A 13125-nucleotide genomic window follows, 5' to 3' on the forward strand; every position below is an offset into this window, starting at 1 on the left:
TCTTTGAAGATAGTTTTTCTTGAAGCACACCCTCTAAAATTGTTCTTCAATCTATTAAAATAACATGAATTTTTTTATTCGTGGGAAAAAACAAATCTGAGATAAAGTTTGTGGGAAAAATTTAACTTTTTAAAAGTTTCGTGATATTAGAGGTTAATATCCCTTAATTAAATTTGACCAAGTTTGATTTATATTTACTCAGGCCAACGCAGGGGTATCTCTTGAGCCCATTTCCGAGAATTTAACCTTTTGGGATAGGTTTCATATAATAATTTATTTGATTCAGTTAGTTCTTAAATTATTATTTGATCCATGTTTAATTTTGGCTAGTTTAAATTATAATGTCGAGACAAAATAATTTAGAGTAAAGGACAAATGCAGTCCTAAACATATAACTTTTTACAATTTTGGTCTTGTATTTTTGAATTATTGCATCTCACACATTTAAACTCGGGCCGGACTCACTCCAAAATGGATAGAGCTGTCAAAAACATACGGTCAACATCTTTTAATCTGATTTTGACTCATTTAAGCATTTTAATTTTTTTTTAATTATTTCAAAAATTAAAATTATTACTCACGAGAACAGCGCTCGAGTAATGCGTTCACGCCTCTAACCCCAAAGCTTCAGGATCCGCACAGAACTCCCGTAGATTCCGGCAGTTCTCTAGGCAGGTCAAGAGCTTCACTCTAGTGACGCTCCAGCAGTTGAGCGAGATCGAAATCATAGCCTCGTGGCTGTCGCATTTCATGGTCAATTTAGTGACGGCGTTGAATCGAGAAAATAGCCGAGAAGAGCGGTTCCGATCGCAGCGGCGGAGAGTGAGTGAAAATTAAGGCCAAACACTCATAATTGTGGAGCCAATGGAGTGTTTTTCTTGGTGAAAGTAGCATAGGATTGCCCTCATTTTCTTGTGGGAGGTTGATGCACTTTTTATTTGCACTATAAATACCTGCAAGTATACAGAGTAGGTATAGTATAGCAAAAGGTTAGTACCGGGTATCGAACACGGGGAAGATGTACACAAAGTGTCTATCTTCTACTAGAACTCAATTACTATCTGGAGAAGCAAGAATTATTGGAAACTTTTTGAAAACAGTAAATATTAAAAACAGTAAACAACTAAAAACAAGCAAATCACGGAGAGAAAAGTATAGAGATAAGGAGAATTCCAGGGATGTGCTTTATGGTTATACAAATTCCAAACTACAATACCCTAGCACAGTTAATACTTTGAAAGGACGAGTCACATAGCTTATGCTCGTGCGATACAAACGTTGATTACTAACATTAGGCTTGTCAATCCTAACACGTAACTCCAAAAAGCTCCTAAGACCCTTGAAAAGTCTTCACTCTCAATTAACAGTGCCGTATTAAAGGAAGCTAACTGTAGTGTCTACTAAGTGGATCTAACTCGCTAGAACTCTGTCACAGTTATGAAGCAAGTTGTATTGAATCATACATAATTGTGTCACTCAATTATGAAGCATCATGATTAACTTAGGGAAGAAACAAAGTAAAAACAAAACGGATATTAAATAGAAAACGGAATTGTATAACCAAAGTTGCTACTAACACATCCCTAGAATCCTATGAGTTTAGTTACACATGACTGAATAAACTAAAAACATAGATTGAAGGGAAAGCAATTTGAACATAAAACTAAAGCAAATAAAACCCGTAGGTTGAATCCTTGTCGTTCTTGATGTTCTTGAAATCCTTCTTCAACTCCTTGCACAATTGAAGTACTCTAGCTTTTGATCTCTATGAATGTGTTCTTGTTGTGTGTCGGAAAAAAAACTCTCTTCTTGATGAAGCTTGAGGTCCTATTTATAGGGGAAGATTATTCCTCATCATAGAAGGAAAAGATCTTCAAAATTTGGTAAATCTTGGAGCAAATCTAGGGCTGGTCGGATTCGCCGCCTTTCTCCGGCGGGCCGCCGCACCTTGGCCGGCGGTCGCCGCGTTGGAGTCCAGAGACTCTGACCCTTCGGTGGCGGACCGCCACATGTCCTCCGGCGGTCGCCGGGCGAGACTCTTCTCCTAGCGTAAATTTCCGAGGCGGGCCGCCACATAGCTCTGACCGCCGGGCGCCGGCGGTCGCCGTACAACTTCGCGGCGGTCGCCGGTCGCCGTCTGACTCCAGATTTCCAGACTATGCGTTTTTACTCCCCTTTTCGGCTCAAATATGCACATTTCTCACAAAACACGTCAAAATACCAAAATGTATAGAATATGCAAATAATGGACATGTAGAGTGATTTTGATAACAAAAACGGACCAAATAATGGCCTTAAAACAGTGCAAAATCCGGGCGTATCAACTCCCCCAAACTTACATTTTTGTTTGTCCTCGAACAAAACACTAAAGACACAAGAATAGATGCACGGAATGCACAAAGACTAGACGTCATAATTGCCTCAAAAGATGAAAGAATAGATTAAGCATGTATTAACACAATCAAATCAAGCAAGGCTTAATAGTGCACTTTCATTACTAACTCGTGGAACACCTTGAATTCAAGCACTCACATGTGGCAAACTTCCAAAGATGGGAAGTGTTCTTTCTCTCACTCTCAAAGTGTATAAAGGTAAAGTGTAAATCACTCAAATCATGCATCATGCAAAGTTTACCATAGGCTTGCTCAAAGTCTAATCCCTCCTCTACTCAATGTGATTAAGCATCAAAAGTCCGAAAGGTCTTTCTTTTCGGTTGTAACGTAGGCTCTTTGGTAGGTGAGGAATATTTGGCTAAAAAGTGACTCAAATATAAAAATATCCCAAGTAGAGTTAGGATGACTCCACTTTTCTAAAACTTAAGGCACTTCTAACACTTTATTTTTCTCCTTCAACTTACTTTCAATCCTTCGTTTTTTTTTTTTTTTTTCACAACCTTTCACACATATTTTTTTTTTTTCCTTTCTCTTTCTTTTTTCTTTCTTACACATCCTTTCTCTTTTGTTTCTAAGATCAAGCACATATTTGGATTTTTTCTCAATTTCGCAACTTGTACTTTCTTAATATTAAGCACACTACTTTTTATACTTTCCTCCTTATCTCTCCAATTCCTTTACAAAAGAAGATAACAAAAACTATACTAACCCAAGGAATTGTCCCCCCATTTATTTTGGCTTCCAAAGAAAAGGCTTAAAGGCTCAAAATTGGCTCCAAAGGAAAAATTTGAGAGGGTCGAAAATTTTGGATATAAAAGTAGCTAAGAAAAGACGGCCTAACATCCTCCTAAATCAACTTAAACACTATGTAAACTTAGGCAGACTAGGAGCAAGTTCTAGAAACATATACATGCATACAGATAAATCACACTAGAAAGAATTTAAGGCTCAAATCTCACAAGGTAGAAGCACGATTCAAGGCGAACAAGCAATTCACTAATTATGCACCTTTTCACCCAACCATCATATCAAAACGTTAAGCCACACTTAAACATAGATGGAATATAATATCATTGGCAACTCGGTCTAATGTGTCCCTAAGCATGCGTGTTTCTAAGTTCTTCATGTTATGTTCATGACATGGATTCAAGAAAACATTTTTTAGAACACAAAAATCTCCTACGGGTTTTTGGAAAATTAAAGCAAAAACAAACAAAAAAACAAAACAAAAAACCCTAAACTCACGGTCCACCACTTCATCCCCCCAAACTTATTTACAACAAAGTGTAAAATAAGTTTGTAGAGTCGGTAGGGGCGTGAGTATACTACTGAAAACAAAAACGTACCCTGAAAAATTTCGCGTAGAGGTTAAGCGGGGCGAAATTTCGAAGAATTTTGAAAAATCGCGCTGGAAAAATGTGCCCAGGTGGCGGTCCGCCGCAGCTGTTCGGCGGTCGCTGCATGTCAAAGATGATTTCCAGCGTTCAGGTGGCGGACCGCCGCAGAGCTTGCGGCGGTCGCCACGGAGAGGTCAGAACCTGCGAAAATTTTTGCAAAGCACAAAATTAAACCAAAACCAAAAATACTTAAAAATAAAGCAAAAATTGTTAAATCAAGGAAATAAAACGTCTCAAAAACATCCAAAAACATGGTTCAAATGCTCATTTAAAGTCATCGAGCTTGACTTCTTCAATCTTGAGGAGGTGGAGGGAAACGGGCGCTAAGATCCTCGAAAGCTCCAACGAGGTACGTGATATCACTCCTCATTGTCTCTCGTTCCTCTCTAGCTTCGGCGGCCATCATTCGGAGCTCTTCATATTGTTGACGCCGATGAGCGTCTTCCAAACGTTGTTGCTCCCAAAATTCTTGTTCCGCCGTGCGCCAATCGCCTTGAGCCGTCCACCCTTGGCGGTTGTAGGCATTCTCCGCTTGTTGCTCCGCCCATCGATTGTCCCAAACGTTGGACATGTTTTGCATATAGGAGAAAATTTCTCCTAATTGGGCGGAGGTGTTGACTTGAAACTCCTCTTCCGGATTTGGCCTCCCGCGGCGGCGGTTCGCTCTTGTCCGGCGGCGATGTCCTTCCACTTCCTCTTCTTCTTCTTCCTCTTCTCGTCGTGGTTGGGATTGCGGTGGTGGCGGTGCTTCATTCCCTTGAGCTTGTGAATGCTCCGCGCCCTCTTCATAGTTATCAATGGCATCAAACGCGGAATCCTCATCGGGCTCAAATTGAGGAATACGAGAGGGAATGTTCCTCTTTCTAAATTCCCCATTGACGGGGTTAACCTCGATAGCTCTCCGGTGGGCGGGTGTGTCGAGCTTCCAATTTGCTTGGTTTGCCCAAACATCGACCTTGGTCAATTGCGGGAGTGGAACGGGAAAGTGATCCCCCGCTACTTGCATAAAATACCCTTGACCCCAACCATCGGTCTTCAAAAGCCCCACCGAAAATAGCACCTCATAGGTGATGAACTTTTCTCCACCATCCTCCGTCATACCGGCAAAAGATACCCCCAAATGTTCGCCAATTGCCGTAATCAATCCCCCACAACAAATGACGCCCCCGTCTTTCTTCGTGATCCTATCCACATAGTAAGTAAAGAGGGTCCCGTAATCGATTCCCTTCTTGTTGAGTAGGCACCACATCACGTTGAGCTCCGTTTGGGAGACACTTCCCCCATCGATACGAGCAAACATAAGCTGAGTCATAGCACGATGGAGGTACCTCAAGACGGGGTTGCGAATTGATGAAGACTTGGCATAGCCCGCTGCATGCTCTTGCTCATTTGTCATCGCCCCCCAAACCTCTGAAAATTCATATTCATTATCCTCTTCGGGGTTGGGGTCGAAGCAATGGAAGATCCCGCTAAGCTCTTCCATGGTGAGCGAGTGCCAACGGTTCCCTAAGCGGAAATCGATGCTAAGTGGAAAATTTTGCGGCGATCCTTAGTAACCTTTAGCGAGCTTAGGAACTCGAGAGTATACTTTCGAAACGATGGCCACTTCCTTTGGATCATGTAGACGAGGCCATTCCCATCACCCACGTCGCACAACTTCCAAAAATCCTCCATGATCCCCAAAGTTTGGAGAGGGAAATCGTGGGGATATCTAGAAGGTGCCGTTTCTCGGGCCGCACTTTCTTCCACATAGCCTTTTGCTCTTCCGTGGCAAGGCTAATGCCATAGTTCTTCGCATTCTCCGGTTTCCCTTTTGATCCCATTATCCTGCAAAAGAATTTACACTCTTAAAAGAGCATCAACAAGTGGGAGATCAAAAGTTCCCCCAAACTTGCATTCAACCAAGTAAAAATGAAGAGATAAGAACTTATATGCAAGCTTGGGTACAACAGCATCCTAATTTTTAGCATAATAACATGTTAAGCAAAATCAACAAAATTAGGACACAACAAAACATCCCCCAACGTGAATTCATCCCCCATGCAGAGACGTATCAACCAAATATCCAAAAAAAAAACCAACGATCTCTACAACATCACAAATATTGCAATTCATGGAAGTAATAATAGCCTCACAATGCTATGAACATGATTGCAACTTTTAAACACTATAAACCAAGAGAGAATCATCATTCACAACTTAATAATCACCAATCAAGTAAGTTTTAAACCATAGAACTCAAAAATTCATACACATAATCATCCCCCATCATGAATTAAGAGATTCTACCGAACAATTCACCCAAAATAAAGCACAATCCATGGAAGAAGTAAAGAAAAACCCAGAGATTAAGTTAGGATTCATACCTTTTTGTGGAGAGAATTTGTAGAAGAAGAACTCTAGACTTTGAGAGAATTGAGAATTGAGAGAATGATAGTGTGGGTGTGTGAATTTGGTGATTTATATAGGTGGGGGTTGTGTGCAAGGAAGGAATTTGAGAAGGAATGTGAAAAGGAATGGAAAACATACCTTTTATGGTGGAAATCCCGTCTCTGGACTGCGTGTGGCGACCGCCGCGTCTCTCGTGGCGGGCCGCCACACGGGCCTTCGTAAACAGCAATCCTGGCGGGCCGCCGCGGCCCGTGCAGCGGTTACTCTGGCCCGCCCTAAGCCCGATCCTTCCTGCACATGTTAACACACGTGTGGCGACCGCCGTGCTTTAAGTGCGGCGACCGCCACCCGTAAATTTTTTTTTTTTTTTTTTTTTTTTTTTTTTTTTAAACATAACATAAAAAAAACGAGAAGATAAAAAAAAATAAAAGAAAATTGGGTTGCCTCCCAATAAGCGCTTTTGTTAAAGTCGTTAGCTCGACTTGAAGTGGCCCACTAGTTGGACGGATCAATAACTCGAGTGTTGAAAATTGGCATAGGGAGCAACTTGGTCCCTAGCTTCTTCCACCACTTGTACTTCCCCTCTTTGGTTTTGATGACGTATATCTCGGGGTCCTCTTTGGGTGTTTTCTTTCTCTTCTGTTTCTTCTTCTGTGGGGCAGATGTAGAAGAATTAGCATCACCCTTTTTAGAAGAGTGTCTTACCTCTTTGACAATGTAGATAGTGGAGATAGAAGGATCCTCCGCTTCAAAGGGATCTTTGGGCTTGGTCAAGTCGGTAGCCATGACTGCTCTGCACTGTTGTTCCATTTTTGCCCGCTTTGCCTCCTCAAATTTTAGCATCTCGCGCTCGATCTTATAGGTGGATTGACTATGATTATCTCTGATTGTAATCTCGCCACGACCTACATCAATCAAAGCTTTGCAAGTGGCAAGAAAATCTCGCCCTAAGATTAGAGGGTCGTTCTTGTCTACTTTCATGTCAAGCACAATAAAGTCGGCGGGAAAAATAAAATCATCAACCTTAACTAGGACATCCTCAATCATACCTACAGTCTTGATAGACGAGTTATCTGCCAACCTGAGTGTTACGTCTGAAGATTTGAGTGGCCCAATGTTGAGCCTTTCGTAATACTTCAGTGGCATGAGATTGATGGACGATCCTAAATCGCACAGTGCTTTGTCAACTTTCCCTTCTCCAATTCGGCACCTAATGATGAACTGGCCCGGATCTCTTTGCTTCACTGCCCTTTCCTTTTGGATGATCTCGCTGCAATGATGCGGTAGCTTAAGGTCGGCTTTAGTCGGCTTTTTCTTCCTCATTACCGCCTCCCTTAGTAGCTTTGCATACTTTGGTATCTCCTGCAACGATTCAACAAGAGGAATATTAGTATGGACCTTGCAAAACATGTTAAGGAAATGCTTGAACTGCTCTTCAAGCTTGAACTTCCTCTTTGGCTGAAAAGGGAGTACAATCCCGTTGTGCCGCACAAGCTCCTGCTTAGTGGACGATTCTGCCTTGTCAGTGGCGGGCCGCTGCGGGGTGTGCGGCGGTCCGCTGGCGACTGGGCAGTCCTGCCTGGTTGGTGTCTCTGCCGTCTCAGTGGCGGGCCGCTGCGTGGTCTGCGGCGGTCCGCCGGCATCTGGGCAGTCCCCAGATTTCTGCTTTGCCACCCATTTCTTGTTAATATCATCCACTCTTGCTGCTGCCTTTGCTCTATCCTCATCTAACTTCTTCTGAATTTGCTCCATTTGAGTGGTAATATTGGTTACAGCTGCCGAGATTGTGTTCATTCCTTGCTCGAGGTTGTTTATCCTTGCTTCGACCACTCCGATCTTGGTGTCATTAATCTTCCTATCTTGCGTAATTACTTCCAAGATCTTCGTGATTCCTTGTTCATACTTGTCTTCCTTCTTCATCGGCTCAACCACTCCTCCTTTGCTAACATTAAATCCTGCAGGGGGTTGCAAGTAATTATTGTTAGAATAAGAAAGATTTGGGTGCGGACGGTTCCCATTATAATTATTGAAATTGCCGCCCCCCTGATTAGGGCGATAATTGTTATTGTAGTTTCTGGGACCGCCTCCTTGCACGTAGTTTATTTCTTCCACAGTTGATATGGCAGTTTCGGGTGCATTGACTGCCACTATGGAAGTTGCCGGAATTGGATCTTCCTTCCTCGAGATGTCCATTTGATCAATCCTGACTCTAAGTTCTGCTAACTCCTTAGCAAAAGAACTTTCCTCGGCCTCTTCTATGGCTGCTACTCTTCTCGTGGCATGCCTTTCCTTAGACCACTCCCGACTGTTGGTGGCGAACTCCTCGATCACCGCCATGGCATCCTCTCCTGTCTTTCTTAGAAATCCTCCATTTGCCCCTGAATCAAGCATAGCACATATCTTCTCGTTAAATCCATTATAGAGGATTCCTACCTGATGGTCTATGGAAAAACCATGGTTTGGGCACTTTCGAAGAAAAGCTTTGAAACGAGCAAATGCCTCATAGAGGGGCTCGTCATGGCCTTGTGTGAACTGAAAGATCTCACTTTTGAGCTTCAAAATAGTGCCTGGCGGGTAGTATTTGTCGAGGAAGGTAGCTACGATGTCCTACCATGTGGAGACCTTTTCTGGTGGCATACACTCAAACCACTCTTTAGCAGAATCAATCAATGAGAATGGAAAAAGTCTTACCCGTATGGCATCGTCGTCGACACCATTTAATTTCAGAGTGTTTGCGATTTCCACGAATTTGGAGAGATGGCGGTTAGCATCTTCAGTCGCCCTACCTGCAAAAGGAGTTTGCTCGACCCTTTGGATAAGGGCATGCGTAACTCCAAATTGTTAGCATCAATACGAGGGCCGTTAGGAAAAGTGATCATATTCCCATGATTGAACATGTTCATCACAGGTAATGTTTCTCTATTCTTCTTTTCCATGGCTTCTCGGGCTGCTCTCTCCGCATCTCTCTCATCCATCAGCAACTTCACCATCTCCTGCAGCTTCTCAATATCTGTTCGGTCACCCATTGTTCCTGATCCTTTTTCACTTCTTATTATTCTACGAGTTCTTTCAAGCTCTAAATCAAGCGGCTCTAAGATGTACCTCCCAGAACGTGTTCGCATACAAAACCTGCAAGACTCGAAAACAAAAACAAATTAAACTAAAAAAATTAAAACAGAAAGCAATAAAAATAAAATGAAAGCGATTAAAATCCAAAGTAGTAAAATTATCCGTTTGAAGATATCACTCCAAAGTGAATTGTCTTCCCCGGCAACGGCGCCAAAAACTTGATGCACTTTTTATTTGCACTATAAATACCTGCAAGTATACAGAGTAGGTATAGTATAGCAAAAGGTTAGTATCGGGTATCGAACACGGGGAAGATGTACACAAAGTGTCTATCTTCTACTAGAACTCAATTACTATCTGGAGAAGCAAGAATTATTGGAAACTTTTTGAAAACAGTAAATATTAAAAACAGTAAACAACTAAAAACAAGCAAATCACGGAGAGAAAAGTATAGAGATAAGGAGAATTCCAGGGATGTGCTTTCGCTTTATGGTTATACAAATTCCAAACTACAATACCCTAGCACAGTTAATACTTTGAAAGAACGAGTCACCTAGCTTGTGCTCATGCGATACAAACGTTGATTACTAACATTAGGCTTGTCAATCCTAACACGTAACTCCAAAAAGCTCCTAAGACCCTTGAAAAGTCCTCACTCTCAATTAACAGTGCCGTATTAAAGGAAGCTAACTGTAGTGTCTACTAAGTGGATCTAACTCGCTAGAACTCTATCACAGTTATGAAGCAAGTTGTATTGAATCATACATAATTGTGTCACTCAATTATGAAGCATCATGATTAACTTAGGGAAGAAACAAAGTAAAAACAAAACGGATATTAAATAGAAAACGGAATTGTATAACCAAAGTTGCTACTAACACATCCCTAGAATCCTATGAGTTTAGTTACACATGACTGAATAAACTAAAAACATAGATTGAAGGGAAAGCAATTTGAACATAAAACTAAAGCAAATAAAACCCGTAGGTTGAATCCTTGTCGTTCTTGATGTTCTTGAAATCCTTCTTCAAATCCTTGCACAATTGAAGTACTCTAGCTTTTGATCTCTATGAATGTGTTCTTGTTGTGTGTCGGAAAAAAAACTCTCTTCTTGATGAAGCTTGAGGTCCTATTTATAGGGGAAGATTATTCCTCATCATAGAAGGAAAAGATCTTCAAAATTTGGTAAATCTTGGAGCAAATCTAGGGCTGGTCGGATTCGCCGCCTTTCTCCGGCGGGCCGCCGCACCTTGGCCGGCGGTCGCCGCGTTGGAGTCCAGAGACTCTGACCCTTCGGTGGCGGACCGCCACATGTCCTCCGGCGGTCGCCGGGCGAGACTCTTCTCCTAGCGTAAATTTCCGAGGCGGGCCGCCACATAGCTCTGACCGCCGGGCGCCGGCGGTCGCCGTACAACTTCGCGGCGGTCGCCGGTCGCCGTCTGACTCCAGATTTCCAGACTATGCGTTTTTACTCCCCTTTTCGGCTCAAATATGCACATTTCTCACAAAACACGTCAAAATACCAAAATGTATAGAATATGCAAATAATGGACATGTAGAGTGATTTTGATAACAAAAACGGACCAAATAATGGCCTTAAAACAGTGCAAAATCCTGGCGTATCAGAGGTCTTAGGTCTCAAGGAGGATTCCTCCTTCTTTACACCTTCTTTTCATTTCTATTCTCTCCACCCAAATTCCTTTTTTGAGTCTAGTTTTTGAGGCTAGGCTCACCTAGAGGTGCCCACAGTTTCGGAACCGGCGGTTACGGTTTTGAAAATTGCCGAACCAAAACCTAACCGCGATGGTGTTTTGTGGTTATGATTCCGGTTCCAAAACTGCCAGTTTCGGTTTTGGTTTCGAACCGACAGTTTTTTACGGTTTCGAACAGCCGATTTCTTGCAGTTCCGACACGGTTTCGGTTAATTTTTTTTTTAACCTGAACCGAACACGGATCAAAAATCGACGGTTTTGTATCGTATAAATTCTCACGGTTTCGGTTTGAAACCGTAACCGGCAGTTACAGTTTCGGTTTTAACTGTCGGTTCGGTAAACCTTGGGCAGGTCTAGGCTCACCCTATCTTTCATATCTTTATAAAAAAATTGAGGGTTAAACAGTATTTGTAGTCTTGGTCTTCTCTTGAATCCACACCTCAAACGCCTTGGATCTTGATGAACAGTGGAAGGAACTTCAAATATTATGCTCTGGAAAATAATTGGCAAAAGGTTCCTTTGATGAAGTTTGAAGGGGTATTTATAGCCTCAGGGTCGGATTCCTCTTGATTTGGTAAATCCTTCTTCTAGAATGATAAGTCTTAAAGAGAAAAAAGGGCAAATCTATGCACCGCGTTTTCCCAGCGGTCGCTGCAATTCATCTCGTAGCTTTTGTCTCTTGATTTGCGGTCATTGTACTTTTGTTTCAGCAGTCACTAGCAATCTTTCTGTAGCTACTGGATCTAACTGGTTGCTGGGCATGTTCTTCTTTTTAGCTCTAATTTTTCGAAGCGAACCGCTACAGAGACAACGGTCAATGGCGGCCAACGGTTGCTGGCGGAGGTGCAGCGGACCGCTGGCTGGCTCGAATACTCCAGATTTTCATTATCGACTTTTTGCTATCTTTTTAGGCTCTATTTTGTACATTTCTCACAAAACACGTAAAAATACCAAAATAGATAAAAATATGCCAATAATGAACATGTAATGTAACTTTTACACTCAAAACGGACCAAATACTGGTCTTAAAACAGTGCAAAATCCGAGCCTATCAATGAGAGCAAACTGGCCTGGTGGAGAAGACGGTGTTGACGCAGGACGGTGAAAGTGTTGGAGATGATGAGCGGAGAAGATGAATGCTATTGGAGATGGATGGAGGCCGATGGACGGTAGGAGTTGCATGAGCATTAATGATTTTAGATTCTATTTTTTATTGATTTCTTCATGTCTTGCTTGCATTTTAATTTTTTTTAATAATGAAGTTGATTAATTTTCTATTGTTAATCGATTTCTATTAATGAAATTATTGAATGTTATATGATTAGTAATTAAAACACTATAGTTAATTCAAACCTATGTGTAAGATTAATATTTCAACATTATTAAAAAATCCATAAGACATCATGGAAAGCTATTTTAATTTATCAACATTACCATAAATTATCAGTAACATAATCAAGATTGCTTTGTAATTGAAGTTGTAATATTAGTGATTTAAAAACTTTATATAATTTTACTTTTTATCATAATTTATTTAATTTACATTTTTAATTTTGTACGAAGAAAATTCAATAAGTCGTACAATGCACGTGGTTGATAGTAGTTATACAATAAAACCTGCGTTCCATGTCAAATCAAATGTTTATACTTTTCAGGGACGGTAAAAGTATTTCCATTGTCCCAAATTAGTTGATCAGTCGTTCCATTTTGGTTTGTCATAGTCATTTCTTTTATTGGCACTCTATATTTTCTTTTATGTTTCATATTTTATTCTCTCTCCTCTTAACCCTTAAACAACAATTTCTTAAATTTTGTTTAAAAGAAGTGTTTCAACTAATTTGGGACAAATGAAGTATAAAATTAAAGCCATTGCTACGATATTTACATGTATAAATGAATGTTTATTTTTAAAATATATAAAATTGAAAAAATAGAGAATGAGAGATTTCTTTTGTAGCTAACTTTTTAAATAAAAATGTACTATCGTCGTTCCTTAAAAACAGAAACTATTTTCATTTTGGTATGACCCTTAAAAAATAAACTACGGAGTATTTTTATTTTGGTCTGTCTCTCAAAAATAGAAACTTTTAAACTTTCTATTTAGAAAATGGACCCCACAATCCAATAACACTACTTTCACTATTTTTTTCTCTCTTTCTTACT

General features: G+C 40.9%; 1 non-coding gene across 1 annotated transcript; it reads left to right on the forward strand.

Moving 5' to 3' along the window:
* The first annotated feature begins 8630 nt into the window (after positions 1-8630).
* On the forward strand, positions 8631-8737 carry LOC125197583 (small nucleolar RNA R71). Its single transcript, XR_007172119.2, has one exon. It is a non-coding gene; the product is annotated as a small nucleolar RNA R71 (small nucleolar RNA).
* Positions 8738-13125: the final 4388 nt, after the last annotated feature.

This window comes from Salvia hispanica, chromosome 4 (assembly GCF_029641045.1).
Source record: "Salvia hispanica isolate PSC_SH4W2 chromosome 4, Shi_PSC_v1, whole genome shotgun sequence".
Classification (NCBI taxonomy): domain Eukaryota; kingdom Viridiplantae; phylum Streptophyta; class Magnoliopsida; order Lamiales; family Lamiaceae; genus Salvia; species Salvia hispanica.